Here is a 21,028-nt window from a genome sequence, read left to right on the forward strand (position 1 = left end):
CACCAGGGCAAGAATACGTAATCAAAGCCCTCCTGACAAAGAGCCATCCAGCCATATAGATAGATATATATGATTCACACACAGATATAGTAGCATAGATTTGAAAGGGACCCCTAAAGAAGGACAATGCTATGTTGCATGTTCCAGAGTAGGCAAACCAGACAGCCTCCACATCAACACTGACAAACAGCAAAAAATACTGTTTACCCACAAGCATCAAGACATTACATATATTAGAAACCAACTTGAGAGGGCCCAAGCCAGGTCACCAGACTGGGCCACAGCAACGTGGGGCAGGGGACGGCTAGTCTATATAAGTAAAAATATAATGTTCGTTTGTGGGATTAACATAACTCAAAAACCACTAGACGAATCAACACAATACACCTGTCAGGCCAACAAGTGACCATCAATCATAAAAACACTGAAAAACACAATGGAAGGGACTTTAAAAGCCAAAAAAGCAAAAAGACACTACAGTGCATGTGCAAAAACGACTCCCCCCAGCAAACAAAGCACACAATAGCATATCCACACTCTCTTCCAAACTATAATTCCCAGCATCCCCTAGACCAGGCCTTTTAGGAGACGAGGATGATCCAAATGCACTGCTTCCAAGCTGCAAGCTTTCTTCTCCTTGGATTTCTTTGAGAGCATCCTAATTCCTGCATATTTCCAATTGCCTATTCCTGGACTGCAACTCCCAGCAATTGACTAGATAGATAGATTAGATAGAGATAGGTAGGTAGGTAGGTAGGTAGATGGATCAGGAGGACTGCTGGAAGTTGCAGTCCAAGAATAGGTAGAGAAGGGAGAACAGGGAGAAAGAGAAAGGGAAAAAAGGGGGGAAGGAAGGGAAGAAGAAGAGAAGGAAGGAGGTAGAGAAAAAAAGAAAAAAGAGAAGGAAGGAAATAGGAAGGGAAGGAAGTAGACAAAAAAGAAGAGAAAGAGGGAGGGAGGGAAGGTTAGCCACAGCAACATGTGGCGGGTACAGCTAGTTTTACATAATTTTGACTTTGGGTACTTGTATATGTTTATATTACTAGCTGTACCCGCCACATGTTGCTGTGGCCAACCTTCCCTCCCTCTTTCTCTCCTTTCCTGCTCTCCTTTCTCCCTCTTCCCGTGGATTCATTCTCTAGTGTGATGAGGTCCCAAGTCTTTTGATTCATTTTAATGTTTAACTTTCTCAAGTTTTTAATTGGTTTTTACATCTTATTTATACTTTTATTAATGCTTTTGCATTGTTATTACTATGTTATTATCTGCTTCAGTTCCATTACTGGGAGAAAGGTGGGATAAAAACGATAACGATACTACTACTGCTGCTGCTATTATTATTATTATTATTATTATTATTATTATTATTATTATGTTGTTGTTGTTGTTGTTGTTGTTGTTGTTACAACTCCTATCAGATGCATTAATTTCACCAGTGCTATTCAAAGTGATGGTTGTTGTATTTGTACAAGTATCCGAGGGAAGAAACAATGGTACCCAATGGACACAAATTTAGTGCTGATCCCTGGCACATTGGAGAACCATCATTGTTGTGTTGCCCACATCATATAGCTTCAGAAGCAGTAGTTAAGACGGTATGTCTAAAATTGTGAAAAACTGGTTTTTATCAAATAGAATTACACCAGCATTAACCTCTCTTAGGTTTATGCGTTTATACATGTAAAATAGTGTATTTAATCACATACCTTTCTATTAAATTCTTCAGGGGCCTTTCAATCTAGCAGCAGAAAATGACTTCCTGTGGTTACTAAAAACAATGGTCTACATAGCATGCACTTCTCTCCTTAATGCTTAGAAAGAATAATAGAATCTTAAATTTGGAAGTTAACCTATTGGTGATCAAATCCAACCTCTGCTCGATGAAGGATTTCTATCTAAAGCATCCCCATCAGGTAGTGATCCAGCCTCTTTCTGAAGACATCTGGAGAAGATTCCACTACTTTTTTAGACAGCTGGCTCCATTGACAAAGCACTCTCACTATCAACAGCTTCCTTCTGATGTTCATTTGAAATACATCCTCCTGTAACTTAAAATCATTACATTAGTTCCATCATCTAAGTTAACAGAGAACAAGCCTGCACTTTATTCTTTGTGGTAGCTTTTGGATCATTTTTCAGAATGTGATCATGCCGCCTCTAAGGTTTCTCTTCACCAAACTGAATATGCCCACCATCTTCAATTTCTTCTCATTTGTTTTGCTCTCCATGTGTCTTATCATCCTATTGCAAATATCTAAACTCACCAACTTGCCTATATCTTATTTAAAATGAGGCCCTCAGAATGGAAAATATAGTGTTTCCCCTTGGTTAGGATACCTGTTTTTTATCTCCTTAATTTCCTGGAAGTGGGACAGTCACTTTGTTATGCTTCTTCCTTCAAGGAAATGATGCAACTTACAACTGCATCCAAATTCTATTGTGAGTCCTAAATGGACATAGTCATAAAATCGTAGAATGGGAAGAGGCCACAAATGTCATCCAGTCCAACCACCTGCCATACAGGAACATGAATCAAAGCACTCCTGGCAGATGGCCATCCAGGCTGTTTAAAGACTTAGAATAATAGAGTTGGAAGAGACCTCATGGGACATCCAGTCCAACCCCTTGCCATGAAGTAGGAAAACCCCCAACAGATGGCCATCCAGCCTGCTTAAAAGCCTCCAAAGGAGCTTCCACCACATTCTGGGGCAGAGAGTTCAACTACTGAAAAGCTTCCAGAGAAAGAGGCTTCATCATACTCCAAAGTGGCTTGAAATGAGAGGAGGATACATACCCTCCAACATTTCATTGATGAAAATGGGCATATATGAGCTGGAGTGTCATCAGAGAGTACTCAAGATGAAAAAGTTAGTGAAGAAGAACACGCAAAATGGTGAGGCTACTGGATTTGCATTTGCCTGACCCTACTAGGCATGTCAAGAGTTGAGTTAATTGAGTACAAACTACTTTAGTACTTTGAACTGTTTGCAGCAATTCAATTAAACTGTGGACAAAGAGGAAAATAGGAGAAAAAGACAGAAATTGTGACATCTTAACAGCCATAAAAAAAGGCATAGCAGAAGAATAATCAGGAGTGTCCTGCCAAATCAGGATAGTTGGAGGGTATGGCACTTTTAACTTCTCTGCAATCTATATGTGTAGGCACATGATGCATGCGCGCGCGCACGCACACACACACTTATGCATATATAGCATATTTCTTTGATTCTCATATGCATTTTTCCTCCATATAAACATTTCTAAAAACAGGGTGTGTCTTAAAATCACGTTTTTACTGATTTAACGGACTTTGCAGATGGCACCACACATTTTATTTTTATGTGGAAACCCTACTTTCAAGTTCGACTGTTATCGCTGCACCCAACTCTTGCTATTCCACTGTTAAATAGAATGGTGCCCTTTGCAAGTGTGGAGCTCTGTTATTTCATTATAGTGGAGTTTACTCAGCTACGGCTAGGAAGTTTTGGTTGTATCTTTGAAACCACCTACGTAAAAAGTTGTATTTAGTTCATTTTGATCCCTTATTGCACATCTAAATGTTGTGAAAAAGATTGCACTACAAAGCCACATGGAAACAAAAAGTTATTATGTATGCAAAAGAACATAGAAATAGAGCTGTAAGTTGACATCTTGACATCACTGAGGTTAATGTTTGTCGTTGGAGAAGTTATCGCAATTCCATATGTTTGTGCAAAGCAACAGCCAAGTGATCTACAAGGTCTCAGAAAGGAAGATTTCCACAAGTCGATGAAGCTGTGAAATTCATTTTTTCTTAAAATTAGTTTTTCAAAGCTTTTATTTTGTTGATGGCGATACTGAAATTAGTGTGCATCTTACAATTGGGGACCTTAGAATCAAAGGAATACGGTATACAGGCAGTCCCTAAGCTTTGAACAAGATAGATTTTGTAGGTTTGTACTTAAGTTGAATTTGTTTGTAAGTCAGAACAAGTACATTTTTAAGTGTAACCCTATATATATAGAGAGAGAGAGAGAGAAAGGGGGAGCTTTAGATCACATAGGGAAGGGTTAATACCCACGTGGTTTTCACCTCACTTTCTGTCCCTGTGAGAAGTAGATTTAGAAAAATTGGCTTGTTATGGAAACATGGATTGGTGATAAAGCTTCAGTTGAGACACCGTTTCTCCATGATAACTCTTTCAGGAATGAATTTCCCTTACTTGGTGTCTTAACTAAAGTCATTTGTAAGTCGGATGTTTGTAAATCGGGGACTGCCTGTATATATATTTTCTTTTGAATGCACAAACAAGCATTCTTTTTGGCGTGTCATACTGGAGATGCAGCAGGCAGAGAAAGGAGAGGATGGGTCAAGGTGACAGCAGATGGGAGCCGTGACAGCTCTTCTCTCCCCACCTCAGGCAACATAGGAGCTCAGCTGTCCCCCATGCAGGATTCAATTCATCCAACTCATCTTTAAGCTGTGGCCTTACAATAAGCACAAAGCGCCTAGCATATGCGCTTGGACAGTTAATCTGACAAATCCCGCACAATGCAAAATCATTTCTTCCCCCATTTCAACGAACTGCTGGGCATAATGCAACTTTTCATTATGAAGGGGCAGCATGGAGCTGGGAAGACTCGCAGTGCTAAACAATGGAGCCTGGCTCTGAGACATTAGCCCAACATGGTTACAAATTGAAGAAACTTGCAGCACAATTAGGGACTTACTTGAGTATTTTTAGTGCAGTATTACTCCTGTTTGACCGACAGGCACTGTGTAGGATGCAGAGTGTCATTTCATAGCTTTTCCATTTCATTCCAAGGATAGAGCTACTCAGTACTAAAAGCCACTACCTCTGTTCTTTTGTTCTTCAGCCAGCCATTGAACTAAGCAGCGTGTCATTCTTTATAACCAGTGAGTCCTCATCTACAGCATTGTGAAGTGTTTCAACCAAATGCATTCACTGATGTTCAAGAGAGAGAAGAAATCTTCTCAAAGACATTATTTCACATAAAATATTTTAACCCCTTTCCCTCTAGAAGTACAAATTGCCAAAGCTGGCAATAACAAAAAGCTAGCAAAAGTACCCAGCTCCACAAGTGTTTGAAACCCTTTACTCCTACCCAGGGATCTTCCTTTTAATTCCTCATGCCTATGATTTATTTTGTTTTAAGATAGGTTGTAAATTACTAGGGATTCTATGCTGGGAGAAAAATAGGATGAAAAATAAATAAATATCTGCTTCCTTTTTCCTTTCCATCCTAGTGTTTGTTGATTAGTCCCTCTGCTTACTTTTCTCTACTTCCACACCCAGAAGCAAACCTGTCTGTCTGTCTGTCTTTCATACCTAATCTAGTCTAATCTAGCAACACCTTTAACTTTTAGAAATGTTTAGGGTGTTGTGGAGGTAAGCAATAGATGGTGCTGCCCAAAAGCCATCTGGAGATATGAACATGCCAGATCTGCCTCTGTAAAAAAGATTAGGAGATCTCTTTCACACCATACAATTATATCAGTTTGATAACACTTTAACTGGAATTGCTTCATTAAATAGAATCCTCGAGGGGTGTGTGTGTGTATATACATATACATACACATATAAATATACATATACATACATACACAGTAGTTTCTCGCTTATCCAACATAAATGGGCCAGCAGAATGTTGGATAGGTGAAATGTTGGATAATAAGGAGGTATTAAGGAAAAGCCTATTAAACATCAAATTACGTTATGATTTTACAAACTGAGCACCAAAACATCATGTTTTACAAAAAACTCACAAATAAAGCAGTTCAATACATGGTAATGTTATGTAGTAATTGCTGCATTTACTAATTTAGCACCAAAACATCACAATGTATTGAAACAGCTGTGAATCTGGGTGGGAGGCAGACTGGATGAGCAAAAGTTGGATAAGCGAGACTCTACTCACTCTCTCTCTCTTATTATTATTATTATTATTAACTTTATTTGTACCCCGCTAGCATCTCCCAAAGGACTCGATGCGGCTTACACGGGCCGAAGCCACAAAACACAATACAATAGAAAACATAACACAGCGATAAACAAAGCAAATCAGATAATTAAGCAAAATAACCACAATGACAATACATCAAGACACTATTAAAACTGGTTCGGCCAGCGCAATGGGGTACAGGGTTAAAAGTGCTGAGATGGCAGGAGGAACGTAGGATTAAAGTGTGGTGTGCAGCAATGTTAGTTGTGCTAAAGTGCATCTAGGACTTGGGATGGGGATTCCTAATCTGCGAAGGCACATCGGAACAGCCAAGTTTTTAGGTTCCTTCTGAAAACTGCCAGAGTAGGGGCCTGACGAAGCTCTTTTGGAAGGGCATTCCAAAGTCGGGGGGCCGCCACAGAGAAGGCCCTGTCCCGCGTCCCCACCAAGCGCGCTTGCGACGTAGGTGGGATAACGAGCAGGGCCTCCCCAGATGACCGGAGCGAGCGTGTGGGTTCTGTGTGTGTGTGTGTGTGTTTGTAGCCAGAGAGGGGCACACCAAATTACAAATCTCGGGATTCCATAGAAAACTGGTATCAAAAGTGCTATAAACAGTGTGGCATGAAATAGTAGTTAGTTACACATAGTGATGGAAGATGGTATTGCAAGCTACAGACCAATTTGAATTAACTAGAGTTAATTAATTAGTTTTTTAAAAACCCCAATTTCAAGTTAACCTTAGTGTTCATGTCATTTTCAGATGTCTGGGTTTCAATGTCTTGAATCTGTCAAAGAGAAAAACACAAAAGGAAACACGTTGTCTTTTATTGTTATAGATAAATTCAACAGAAAATAAATAAGAGTAAAGGGCAAACATAACAGATACAAATTAAATCACAAAAAACCATAAAACTGTGAAATAGGAAAACACACTCACACAAACACTTGAAACTAGCAGTATAAAAATCCACAGTTTGAAAACTTTCTAGGTCTTGCCATAAACCTGTTAAAACACCTGAGTGAATAAAAACAACCTTGCCCTAACACTTGAACCATAACTGCAAAAGCATCGGGCAAGTCTTCCAGGGAAGAAGGTTCACTAAACAGGACACCATAACTGAAAAGGTTACCATCCTCCAGTTACCATCTCTGGTTTCCACCAGCCTCACTTCTGAAGAACAAACAATACAGGGAAGGACCTTTTAATAACCTCTCTATAAATATTTTACTAGGATGAACATTCTGATGATTTACAACATTTGATGGATAAACACGGCATTTCTTATATTCAAGGCCTTTCTGCCTTTTTCTCTTGTGTTTGGCAGATATTAGAGATTCACAAAGACAAAGACTGATGACGCAAAATGCATCCGATGTGCTTTAAAATTGCTTTCTTCTGTGAACACAGCCATGTTTATATGCATATGAACATTGAGCAAAAAATGTCTCCACATTTGTCCTGAGTATACACAAGCACACACACACAGCTGTGTATCTGACTGATAAATATAATGTTACATTTCTGCTGAATGTTTGTCAGAACATTTTGCCTATAATACAGATACCTATTTTGCCTATAATACAGATACTGCTGCTTCCCTATATATCCTTTATAGGCAGAGATAGTGATGTGTCCATTTCCAAGAAAGGGTTTATATTCCCTGAAAAATTATCCTTAAGTTCCCCATGCTTTTCTTCCCACTTTCTTCCTCTGTTTCATTCTCACAGCCTTTGGAAATTTACTTAGAAATTATTCTGGTGCTGTTTTTAAGCTCACAGTATCAGTGTAAAGTGGTCAAGCATGCTGTGCATTGTTTTCCTGATGTTGATTTCCACATTATTCTGAGCCTCCTTAGCTATTATTGCTTCTACTTTGGTTGGCAAACTTAATTTTATCCATAAGAATGAAGCACTGATTTTTAAAATATGTCTATAAATGTATTTATTACAACAGTTGTTTTGTTATTCTTCCAATATGGGGCCAAAATGTTGTACATGGGTTTCCCAGGTGGTCTCCCATCCAGCAAATCCAGACTTTTTTAGCTTCAGCAACTTGGCTCTGTATCAGGAAGACAAACAGTCATGGTAAGTGGGTGAGTTCATCTGCTCCCCACCACCAGAACTCACTACCATCACAGGCTTCTTTCTAGCAACATCCACTGAATAATAATAATAATAATAATAACAACAACAACAACAACAACAACAACAACAACAACAACTTTATTTTTATACCTCACCTCCATCTCCCCAAAGAGATTTGGGGCAGCTTATATGGGGACAAGCCTGAAACAGACACAGATTAAAAACACGATGCAATAAAATAAACATCATAATAACATTTAAAAAATCATAAAACATGCAATAGCCCGAACAGTAATAAATACTGAATTTGCTTGTGCAATATAGTTTCAAGACAGGAGCTGGTGAAAAAGTGCAAAAGCTGATAATAAATTAGGGCTGGAAGGCAATGTCATTTAGAGCATCAGATCTATTGGGAATGGGACAGAGATAAAGTGCAGGAGCTGATAGTAAATTATAGTTAGTGGGCCAATTATCTAGTGAACTGTTAAATCATACGGACAGTGAAACATCCACATTTGTAGATCGTTGTGAAAAGTGGACATGATAGATGCCAGTCTAATCTCCCTGGAGAGTTCCAGAGCTGGGGGGGGGGGGGGCACCACTGAGTAGGGCCTCTCCCTTGTCCTCACCAACCGTGCTTGAGACTGATGTGGGAGTGAGAGAAGGGCCTCCCAGGAAGATGTTAAAGAGCTCGTGCAGGTTTATAGGGGAAGATTCAATTGCGAAGATAGGCAGGTCCTAAACCCTCTAGGGCTTTGTAGGTGATAACCTGCACCTTGAATTGGGACCAGAAACTTATCAGCAGCCAGTGGAGCTGTTTAAACAGAGAGGTTGACTGCTCCCTGTAGCTCGCTCCAGTTAGTAATCAGGCTGCCAACCTTTGCACCAACTGCAATTTCTGGGCCGTCTTCAGAGGCAGCCCCACATGCAGCGCATTACAGTAGGCCAATCTGGAGGTAACTAAGGCATGGACCACCATGGTCAAGTCAGACTTCACTTCCATCCATTAATGTTCACCTGTTTCATTATATTTACTCATCCAGAAATTCCTCCTCAACTTCTGAATCTTTACCTCAACTATACAAGATCATGGTATTAACTGCCACAAGTGCTTTGGAACATACATACACTAGCTATCACCTAGATTGCATTCTTCACCCCACATAAATGCACACACATTGATGGCAACATTCCAAAAGTAAATCGAGTCTTCTTCCATTCAAGTACACATTCTAGCTTTTGGAAACATTCACTAAACATCTGTTAGCTGGCTCCCAAAGGCAAACATCTTTTGGCTTACATTCACAAACATCAATCAATCTCTAGTTTTAATATTCACTGGCTTCTGAACTGGCTCCAACAATTTTTATCCATGTCTACTTCTACCGACTCTGTCACCCAACAAAAGCCAAGATTCCGATCATAGATAGCCAGTGGTTTCATGTCGTAAACTTTCTTCCCAATTAGCAAATCCACTTGTTTTTTAATTGTGAGATTTTTCTTCTATACTTGTTCCTCCTCGATACACTTTGTTCTTTTTGCTAGTTTCATTCCCTATGTCAATTTGCATGTTTCATCTGGTATCTGTGTGCTTGACCTGTCTTTTTTAGGAGACAAAGACTGGATAACATCAACATGACTCAAGTTTCACCCTTCAAAGAATTGAGAGGAAAACAGTTGGACCTCAATCCAGTGAAATTCATATGTCACAAATGCTTCTAGAATCCTGTGTCTTGGCAGAAGACAAAGAGTGACACTGACTATTCCACGCTGACCTGTTATATTAGGAAAGAGCAAAAGAGCATCAAGAAGAATGAGCATAGAAGCAGAGAAGTGTTCTCAATTTAAGCCCAATGTGGGGAAAGAGAGGTCTGTGGGCTACATGCTATCTCTGGATTCCATGTTGGCACTCCAAAGTCCTAAGCCAGTTCCTCAAAGGATCTCCTATACCAGTAGTTCTCAACCTTCCTAATGCCACAACCCCTTAATACAGTCCCTCATGTTGTGATGATCCCCAACCATAAAATTATTTTCATTGCTACTTCGTAACTGTAATTTTGCTACTGTTATGAATCGTAATGTAAATATCTGATATGCAGGATGTTTTTTATTCATTGCATCAAATTTGTGCATCAAATTTGGCACAAATACCTGATATGCCCAAACTTGAACACTGGCAGGGATTGATTTTGTCATTTGGGAGTTGTGGTTGCTGGGATTTATAGTTCAGCTACAATGAAAGAGCATTCTGGACTCCACAGTGATGGAATTAAACCAAACTTGGCACATAGAACTCCCAAGACCAACATAAAATATTGGATGGGTTTGGTAAGCATTGACCTTGACTTTTGGAGTTGTAGTTCTCCTACATCCAGAGAGCACTGTGTACTCAAACAATGATAGAGTTGGACCAAACTTGGCACGAATACTCAATATGCCCAAATGGGAACATTGGTGGAGTTTGGGGAAAATAGACCTTGACATTTGGGAGTTGTAGTTGTAGATGTATAGTTCACGTATAATCAAGGAACCCCTTGAACTCCATCAATAATAGAATTGGGCCAAACTTACCACACAGAACCCCCATGACCAACAGAAAATACTGGAGGGATTTGGAAAGAATTGACAGTGATTTTGGGGAGAACACACCTGCTCTCCCCTCCCTGCTTGGAGTCTCAGAAACAGCCCTCCTCTTGATATAGAGGCCGGCCAATCAAAACAGGAGGAGGGCTTTTGGTGGGAACATTTGTGGTCTGTTTCCAAAAAGGAAGAGAAGGACAAGTGGAGAGATTTTCAGCCTTCTCTGCCAAAGGGGTTCCTAAGACCATCAGAAATATGTGTTTTCGGATGGTCTTAGGTGACCCCTCTGACACCCCTTTGCGACACCCCCCCCCCCCCCGGGGTCCCGACCCCCAGGTTGAGAAACACTGTCCTATACCCATTTTGCACCATTTTCCAGGCAATTTTCACTAAACCAAAAAAGTGTAAAAAGCCACCCTGGTTTAATTCCATTAGCTCACCAGTTTTGGTTCAATTTTTGCTTTATCATTATATAAAAGGAATAAATGAAAGAAAAGGTATTGCATTTTTTTCAATATAGCACTATTATTAAAGGGGGGGGGGGAGAGAGAGAATGAAAGAATGGATAAACAAACACTAAAGGTTGAAAGTGCCTTTGGGGTGCAAAGTCCCTCTTTGGGAATCTAAGGTGAAATAACATCTGCTGCTTTGTAGGAATGCTTGTTCAATGCGTCTTGCATCTGCCTGTAGTATAAAACTCATGCTGTTTAATTGACATAGGAATCAATATCACATGAGCACTATTCATGTATAACTTGCATGTAGTGTATTTGCCTGCTCAATCATGTTAACCTTTGGCCACATGCAAAAGAATGCTTGGATGTGAGCTTCTTCTCACAGGTGTCAGAGTGACACTATCAAGATGCTTACACAGCTAGGTGATCCAATATAATGGATCTTCTCAGATGATCACACTCAATGCACTTACATCAGTGCAACACCAGTGCCATAAGCCCACAGTTGACTGAATATGAGGACTCTCAATAACATGCACATTGGGTTTATGGCACTAGTAGAATTCTTATAGGTGATGTCTGTGAAGCCTTTAGTGTCAGTTTTTAGGTCAGTCCTAGCAATTCCTAAAAATGCCACCATATTTTATTCTCAATCTTCTACTCATTTTCCATCTGTGGTTCAGATGTCTTGATATGCAAAATGTATGTTTTTATTACAAGGTGGTGTGATCCATTCTCAGAACAAGAATCTTCTATGTTGCTCACAATGATGGTAAGAGATTCCGTTTATGGTGGAACTAGACAATTACATCTCGAGTTAGCCATACCAGATTATTGTCTTCAACTGTATCGCTTGCATTTGACATGTATTATTTTGCAGCTGGTCAATGGAAGATATATATGGAAGTGTGTTTGCAGAAACAAGGTCCTTTGGGGGCATAAAACATTTTATTGTGACTGTGGAAACAAAATAGTTGTGCAAAATCTTACATGTGGACCATAACTATGGGTTCCCTGTCACTACCACCAGGACTCACCCTATCACTTCAATAGCCCTCTCTCAATGTCCATTCCATGGCTTTTAGAGAGCAGGAAGGAGCAATAAAGCACCTGGTTAAGTTGCTATAATCAGGTCGAGGACATCTTCTTCCAAGATCTGTTGGTATCTTCTGGGGTGCTTCCACACTATGCTTAAACATGTGCCAAAGTGAGTTTAAAAAACCTGCTTCAGTGTGCATTTAAGTCCCTCCACACACCCTAAAAACCCGGGCTTTCATGTTGCCATCCCGGTAACTATATCAGGATGGCATCCAGCCACCCCTAAGCTCCCCAAAACAACCCTTAAAACTTATTTTAAAACTTACTGGGCCATTATTATGGTGGTCCTTGTATCCTCCTGGTGTGTTGAAATGATGTGCCAGGACAGGGAGGGCAAGGAGGAAAATATCTCCTCCCTCCCCTCGTCTCCCGGCATGTCATTTCTACACAGCAGGAGGATGCACGGACCACCTTGATGATGGCCCGGTAAGTCTTAAAGTTTTAAGGTTTATTTTGAGGGCTTGAGGGGAGGGTGTGGTTGCCATCCTTCAACTTTGGGTTCCAGAAGCCCAAAGGGTGCAAGATAGCTGTTGGGACTCACCCCTGCATAGTCCCAGGACTACCTGGGAGTGAGTACTCACAGGCCAATACCGGCTTAGACCTGGGCCTTTCAGGAAAGCCTGGATCTAATGAGGTATCTAGTTAATTCAGATCAAACCAGAGAACCCTTAGTTTGAATCAAATTAATTTGGTTTTATCGGCGGCATTGTTTGGACACCTCCAGTAAACCCAAGAGAGATCTTGGTTTAAAGGCCTGTCTGGATGGGCCTCTAGAGATCAAAGAGGTGCTCCTCCAATCCCAGCTGTCTTCCACCAGCAAAAGAGTTGTCGGTTGTTCAAGGATGGGGCGAATGGAATGACACAGTGAGTCTTGGGAAGATATTAATAATTTTGAAGGAAGGGAGGGAAGGAGGCAATACCAGCCTCCACAACTTACATACCCAGGACAGCAGATGCTAAGAGTCGAAGAGAGGTGGAGAGGTGGAGACCAGGTAATACCCTCAGGCAATGTGAAGGATACAGTTTGTGTCATCAATATTAGTCCAAGTGTGGCTGGCTTCTCATCTTGGATTGGGGGTGGGTGAGCAGATACACTTGTATCTTATATATTCCCTTAAATAGCAAAACATCTTGGACAACACCTGTGTGTGATTCAAGTTTGCCACTTATTCTTTCTGTGTCCCTATACAAAAGCATTGAACATATGCTGCATCTCAGAATGCTGCAGGTGTATCAAAATATAATGATCTATTTGGATTCTCAAACTTTACACATGGGAGCCTTCATACCAGAGAAAAACTATAGAAATTTGGGAAAGTAATACTTTAAAATCCACTGGATATTTGACAGCATTCACCATGCTGACATTTACTTTTATTCATTTCCAGATGTCTTTTAGTACAATGGAACTCTTTAATATTGTTGTATAACCATATGTCTTTTATTCCATTAAGTATGAGATAACTCAGTTGATAAACAAACTCTTTCCCACAATGTGGCATTCAGTGCACACATCTAGAGTTTTATCATGATAATGGTGCTTAAACCATCAGGGTATAAAAAAGTCTTTTAGCAAAGTACAGATAACAAATGGATAAGTTTACTTCAAATTAGTTGTTGATTGTTGCGTGGGATTTTGTTTCTCATGCTCCTCTTTTGAATGGATATATTAAAGCAATGATGCTTTCAAATGGCCTGGCGCTGAGGAAGACATAGAAGGAATAAAGAGACGAGGAAAAGTGTTTGAAAATTTGGAAGGTGATGAAAAAGTTTGGTTGTTCCTTCATCTCCATCATCATCATCATCATCATCATCATCATCATCATCTTTATTTGTACCCCACCACCACTTCCCCAAAGGAATTCAGGGCAGCTCGCAGAAGCACTCCAAGTGCCACATGTAGACAACAATACATAAGTATAAATACAATGACATAAGTATAATCAACAGCTCATAACAATGTCATTAATAAAATTATAAAAATGTGAAAATTATAGCATTCCTAAAACGCAGTGGAACCTGCCAGCCCGCTATCTGTCATAACAATCAATCAAAGTGTGAGCCAGTACAATCAATGATTCATCACATTGGCCATGTATTACTCAGGATCAAAGGCCTGTCTGAAGAGCCATGTTTTTAAACTCAGCTGGAAGGCCTGAAGAGAGGGGGCAAATTAATTTCTTTAAGGAGGGTATTCAGAGCCGGGGAGCCACCACCATGAAGGCCCTCTCCCTCGTCCTCCCCAACCATGTCTGAGACAGTGGTGGGACTGTAAGAAGGCCTCCCCAGCAGATCTTAATGCTCATGCTGGTTCGTGGAAGGAGATGCGGTCTCGAAGATAGGTTGGACCCAAATCTCATGGGGCTTTATAGGTAATCACCTGCACTTTGAATTGGGCTCAGAAACTTATCGGGAGCAAGTAGAGCTGCTTTAAAAGGGTGGTGGTATGCTCGAAAATCTCCCCCCAATGAGTAATCTGGCTGCCACTTTTTGCACTAGCTGCAGTTTCCAAGTCGTCTTCAAAGGCATGTAGAGTGCATTACGATAGTCCATTCTGGATGTAATGAAGGCGTGGACCACCAGAGCTAAGTTAGACTTCTCGAGGTACGGTTGCAGCTGATGCATAAGTTTTAACCATGCAAATTCCCTCCTGGCCACTGCCGACACCTGAGAAAATGTGCTCTTCAATGTTGAGAGTCCTTGGACTGAAGATGACCAGGGAAATTGACAGAAATTCTTTTGATGAAACCCCCACCATAACATACAAGCTAATGTGTCATAAGTATAAAACTTGCCTGTTCATTGAGACCATTGGAATTAATTCAACCCAAATATTGCTATTCAGTTTTCAAAACGTTTAAATTGTGTGTGTCTGTATATGTGTGTGTGTGTGTGTGTGTGTGTGTGTGTGTGTATATATATCTAATTACATTGTTTAATAAATTGTTTTGGGTTTTTAAAATTATCTTACTGTTTTTAAACAGTTTGATCTGTATCAAATTGTGTCCATCAATATAAACTATCAGTAGAATAGGAGAACACTAAGGATAGAAAGAAAAGGTAAGGTTCACTGGCCAATATGTATGCATATATGCTATATTAGATTTTATCCAGTCTGTTTTTCTATGATTTTGTTTTGTTTTGCAAATAAGGCAGTTGTTGAATCACACCAGGTCTGGACAGCAGAATACTGCAGTCCAGACAGTATTTCCACAGTTTACCGGCCTAAATAAGCCGAGGCTTCTAATGGAGACCATGTAAGTTTTTCTAAGGAGTCTAGGGGCTTGGGGGAAGGGGTAGGGCCTCCGGACATTCTCTTGGGCTAGTCCCGAGAGAATGTCTGGACAACCCACCCCTGAAAGCACATGCTTTCTGGGATGGGTATGGACAGGCCCCTGGAAACATCCCAGATGCTTCTGGGACAAGGGCCTATCTGGATATGGCCTCAGTTACCTCCTTTATGCTTAGTTTATTTCAATTGCTGCAAATGGAGTTCAAAGTGTAAAAGTAGTTTGCATTCATTTAGGTGAAGAAAAAAGGAGCAGGAAGGATTTTGCCCAGGTAAAAGCAAACTGCCACAACCCTTCCTACCTTGTCTATTTTTCCCATTTAAAACTTTGGACATCTTGGCCATTCTCTGATGTGGTTTTGCCACACATGTCAAATAGTCTTGTGATCAATTTCAGAGAAATCATTTGTTCTTTATTTCTTCCCTACTACCTCAGCCTGTACATAAATATTCAGGGATGATAGTCTCTACTTGTCTTTTCTTAATTGGCCATTTCGCGAGGTCAGTCACAAGACCAATAGGGGTATAGGGTGGCATCCTGTGCTCGACGGGGCTACACTTCCCCTGAGGACACAGGTCCACAGTTTGAGGGTTCTCCTGGATTCATCGCTGATGCCTGGAGCTCAGGTGTCGGTGGTGGCTTGGAGAGCCTTTGCACAGTTAAAACTGGTGCACCAGCTGCAAATGTACCTCAAAAAGCCTGACTTGGCCATGGTGGTCCACACCTTGATTACATCCAGAATGGACTACTATAATGCACTCAACATGGAGCTGCCTTTGAAGATGGCTCAGAAGCTGCAGTTAGTGCAAAGATCGGCAGCCAGATTACTCACTGGAGCTAGCTATAGGAAAAATGCCACATCCTATTAAAGCAACTTCACTGGCTTCCAGTAAGTTTCTGGACCCAATTCAAAGTGCAGGTTATCACTTATAAAGCCCTATACACTTCGACTCCAATCTATTTTCATGACCGCATCTTTTTCTATGAACCGGCACGGGATTTGAGATCTACCAGGGATCTCTTGGTCCCACCACTATATCAAGCAGTTGGTGAGGATGAAAGAAAGGGCCTTCTTGGTGGTGCTCCCCCCCCCCCCCGACTCTGGAATGCCCTTCCTAGAGAGATTACCCCCACTCTCCAGTCTTAAAACATGGCTTTTTAGACAGGCTTTTGACCTTGTGTAGTTTATGGCCAGATTTGAGGATTTAGCGACGCCTCACTCCAGCACTTTGGACTGTTAATGGAAGGCAGCTAGTCTTACCCGCAGGCTCTACTGCATTTTATGAATTTTAAAATTTTACTAGATGAAGTTTTTGTGTGTTTATTGCTTATGTTTTAGAGGCTTATGTATTGTTTGTTCTATGTCTGGCACTTTGAATGTGCTCTTGTGAGCCACCCTGGGTCCCTCTGGGGAGATGGTGGTGGGTGCAAATTATTATTATTATTAGTAGTAGTCGTAGTAGTAGTAGTAGTAGTAGTAGTAGTAGTATTTGAAAAATGACCTAAACAACTCCAGAAATTTCTTAGTAATGGTATGTATATGCACTGTGTTATGTAGAATATCACAATTTATGTTTTATAGATTATATATTAAGTAATGTTATGTTGTCCTTTTTATGTATTAAATGAAATTATATTTCTATTTTTAGTATTGCCTCTGTGGAAGGCCAACATTGTATGTGACTGAAACCCAAAACAGGTGACCATGAATTAGCACATGGAGTTTATTCTTCTAATTTGCTTTCATTTTTTAAATAGAGGCTCATTGGTGTTCTCCTTGCTTTCATCTGTGCAATGCTGCAGGATATGCGATTTTACTGCTTCTTGGCAGGGGGTTGGACTGGATGGCCCATGAGGTCTCTTCCAACTCTATGCTTCTATGATTCTATGGGACCCTAAGGCTGTTTTTGTGGTCAGAAGGACACCGAAGGGATTCAAGGAAAATAACAAAAAAATTAAAGACACTCTTTTTTGTCTTTAAATGCCTCCAACAACCCTTAAGAGGCATTTCTAACACATTTTTCTTTTTCCTAAGCCATTTGAAGTCCAGATGAGACTTTAAAAAAAAGGTAAAGCACACCTGAGGGACAATCTAGGCCAGCCAATGATGGACCCATTAATTATTATTTTAATTGGATTTCTGCAAGAGAAAGATGGAGGCTACCCCTTCTCCTTAGCACTTTGAATAGATCAAAACCTAAATAAATGGTTTTCTAAGTGGAGCGAATAACAGCTGGGGGGATTTTAGATCAAAAAATAGTGTAAGATGAACACCTTTAAGGAAGTGTCTCTTTTTAAAAAACTCTTGGGCTATTTTGAACTCTTTTAAAAGAGGTGGGGGGTCTAATTGGGGATCTCCTAGTGTTTTGTCTCATTGTGCTGTAACAATGCATGTGTGTGCTGAAGCAAGGCTAATGGAACCCACCCTGTCCAGTCCTGATTAATATATCTTCCAAACAAGAAAAATAAAAACACGATCAGAATGCCTACATTTAGCAGTGCTTTCTTCTGCAGCATCCAAAAGCTTAGTTCTACTAGGCTGCGTTTGCAATCATGTTCTCTCTAAATATTTATGATCCTTATGCATTGCTTTTTAAAGGCTGTTGTGAAGTTAAAGAACAATTGCCTGGAGATTGTATCCCACCTTGCGCGAGTCTCCTGATGATGACAAAAGCAATTCACTGGAAGAAATGTGTGCTGCCGCTGTTACAAGCGAGATCAACTGCTAGATCACAAACCTTAGAACAAAAATTGAACAGTCCTTTCTCATGAAGAAATCCCCAAGAGAATATATGTGCCAGCACATTAAAATTGCATGCCATCAGCTGAGTGGCAGCAACATGTACGGCTGTTATTGGAATGCAACTCGGGATGAAATGAAAACTATCACTAAGCTGAATGAATTGAACCAATTGCTACACACTTATAACACCTGTACTATATTTTTATGTATGTATTAATCGTTGTCACACACCTTGGGCTTACAATATCACTATGTCCCATTAAAAAAAATATGCAACTGCTCTCTAGTGAGAAAGGAAACATAGCTAGAAGCTTCTGCAAGGAATCTGGTCTACAGCAGTGATTATTCAAAATGATGTTCCTTGGACCAATGCCAGTCCCCAAGCCATTGTCTACTGGTCCCTGGTGAGTTTTTCAGAAAGAAAGAATTGTAGACAATGGGCACAAATATGACACATTGAAAATAGCACGCTGGGGTTGGGAGGAAGAAAAGAATTGCCAGTCCCCACATCAATTAGCCTACAAGAGTATCTATACCATAGCTTGGGAAATTTACCTAATTGCTTTTGCACCACAACTTCCAGAATCCAGTGGCCATATTGATTGGAGGCTATGCAGAATTATACTCCAAAAAGTAATTTACAGAAGTTCTGATCCACATTCAGTCCTGGCCTCTGGGTGCACTGACATTGTCGAATCAATTCAACTTTACACTACTGTAACTGCCATGGCTCATTGCTATGGCATCATGGGAGATGTTTTTTATTTATAGGGACTTTATCCTTTTTCCAAAGGATTCTGGTGCCTCACCAAAATACAACTCCAAGGATTGTATAGCCATGAGCCATGGCAGGTTCAGTGGTGTCAAACTGCATTGATTTGACAGTGAAGATGCAACTCTATGTTAGAGATGTGGAATTTGGCCAAAAGGCTTACCATTTTGGGGTCCATTTTAGGCTAACCTCTCATTCTTTTTACCAGGAAGTTACTCGAATCAGGAAGAGTGTTGCCATTTTCATTTGGCAAAGATTTGGCCCATTGGCTACAATGGGAAATATTAAAGGCTCAATGCTCAGTCATTTTAAGTCCTATCTGCATGAAACCTACTTAGTTTTAGACCCAATTTACAACTGCAGGCCTTTCAAGTTCAGAACAATTCACCAGTCTACTGTTTTTTTAGAATTATTTTAAGTTTTTACCATAATATTTTAAAAAATAAGACAAAACCGCAAGAGAGGGTTCTAGAAGTTGTAGTCGCCAGTTGTGTTCATTCTCAGGCAGTCAGAGCATGTACACAACAAGGCCTTTTATTAGCTGAGAAACAGAGAGAGAAAAACTTCAACTCCCCTCATGCTCTGAGAGGAACTCGGAGACTTTTCAATGCCTGCCGGGGAGGGAGAAAAGAGGCTGCAGGATCTTCTCCAGAAGCCCGTGGCATACCCCTGCTTTAGGTATAATGCAGACTTAATTCCATCCAGAGGTGGCCCTAGGTAATTTTCAACGGTAAGCAAACAGTATTTTGGCACCCCCCCCCCCCCCCCCAATCACTGATATATATTTTCTGTTCATCGGGGAGTTCTGTGTGCCATATTTGGTTCAATTCCATCATTGGTGGAGTTCAGAATGCTCTTTGATTGTAGGTGAACTATACATCCCAGTAACTACAACTCGCATATGTCAAGGTCTATTTTCCCCCAAGAGCACCTCGAGAGCGCCCCTGGGCAAAATCAACTATACTGCAAATGCTTACTTTGCATAATGGGTTGAGTCGCCCGTGACTCCATCCTCTCCAGCAGCCAATAAATCCAGCTCTCTTGGTCCGTTTTGCTGAGCTTTTCAGTTACCTCCTCCCCATTCTGTTTTTGGGGGACTACATGAAATGGACTACCGAATATTACAAACCACTTTCAATCAATCTGATTCAGACCCAAGCCTACACTACATTAGCATGTAATTTAGATGTACCTCTAATTCTGGACACAACCATAGGATGTTATTCCTTGCCAATTTGTATACAGATCTGCAATCCAAACTCTCAACCTTGGACTTCATGCTGATATGTCATAGGTCGATCCACTGTGGGTAGAACGAGGTCAGTACATGTATGGTGATCTTACTTAAGTCTATATCCCATAAAGGCCCCCTGGTGGCGCAGCAGGTTAAACCGCTGAGTTGCTGAACTTGCTGACTGAAAGGTTGGTGGTTTGAATCCGGGCAGCAGAGTGAGCTCTTGCTGTTAGGCCCAGCTTCTGCCAACCTAGCAGTTCAAAAACATGCAAATCAATAGATACCGCTTCTGTGGGAAGCTAACAGCACTACATGCAGTGATGTTGGCCACCTCCAACTGTTATGTTGGAGGTGTCTACGGACAATGCTGGCTCTTCAGCTTAGAAATGGAGATGAGAACCACCCCCCAGAGTCGGACATGCAGTGATGTTGGCCACCTCCAACTGTTATGTTGGAGGTGTCTACGGACAATGCTGGCTCTTCAGCTTAGAAATGGAGATGAGAACCACCCCCCAGAGTCGGACATGACTAGACTTAAATGTCAGGGGAAACCTTTACCTACCTTTACCTATATCTCTCACAATCTTGTCTATAAGTGAGGGCAGGTAGGATGCCTTGAACGAAATTCATAACTCCATTTCTTGGGGATGTGTTTATAATGTATTTTTTATTTCTGCATCCTTCATTAGCAGGGCAGGATCAAAGACCACACCAAAGCCTTGGCTGCCTGAAGTGGACCAGAAAATGGTCAGAGTGTGCACATTACTTAGAGCACAGAGAAAAGAAAAACCCCATAGGATCCTCTCACCATCCTTGATGATGAAAACAT

The sequence above is a fragment of the Anolis sagrei genome, chromosome 3 (assembly GCF_037176765.1).
Source record: "Anolis sagrei isolate rAnoSag1 chromosome 3, rAnoSag1.mat, whole genome shotgun sequence".
Classification (NCBI taxonomy): Eukaryota; Metazoa; Chordata; class Lepidosauria; order Squamata; family Dactyloidae; genus Anolis; species Anolis sagrei.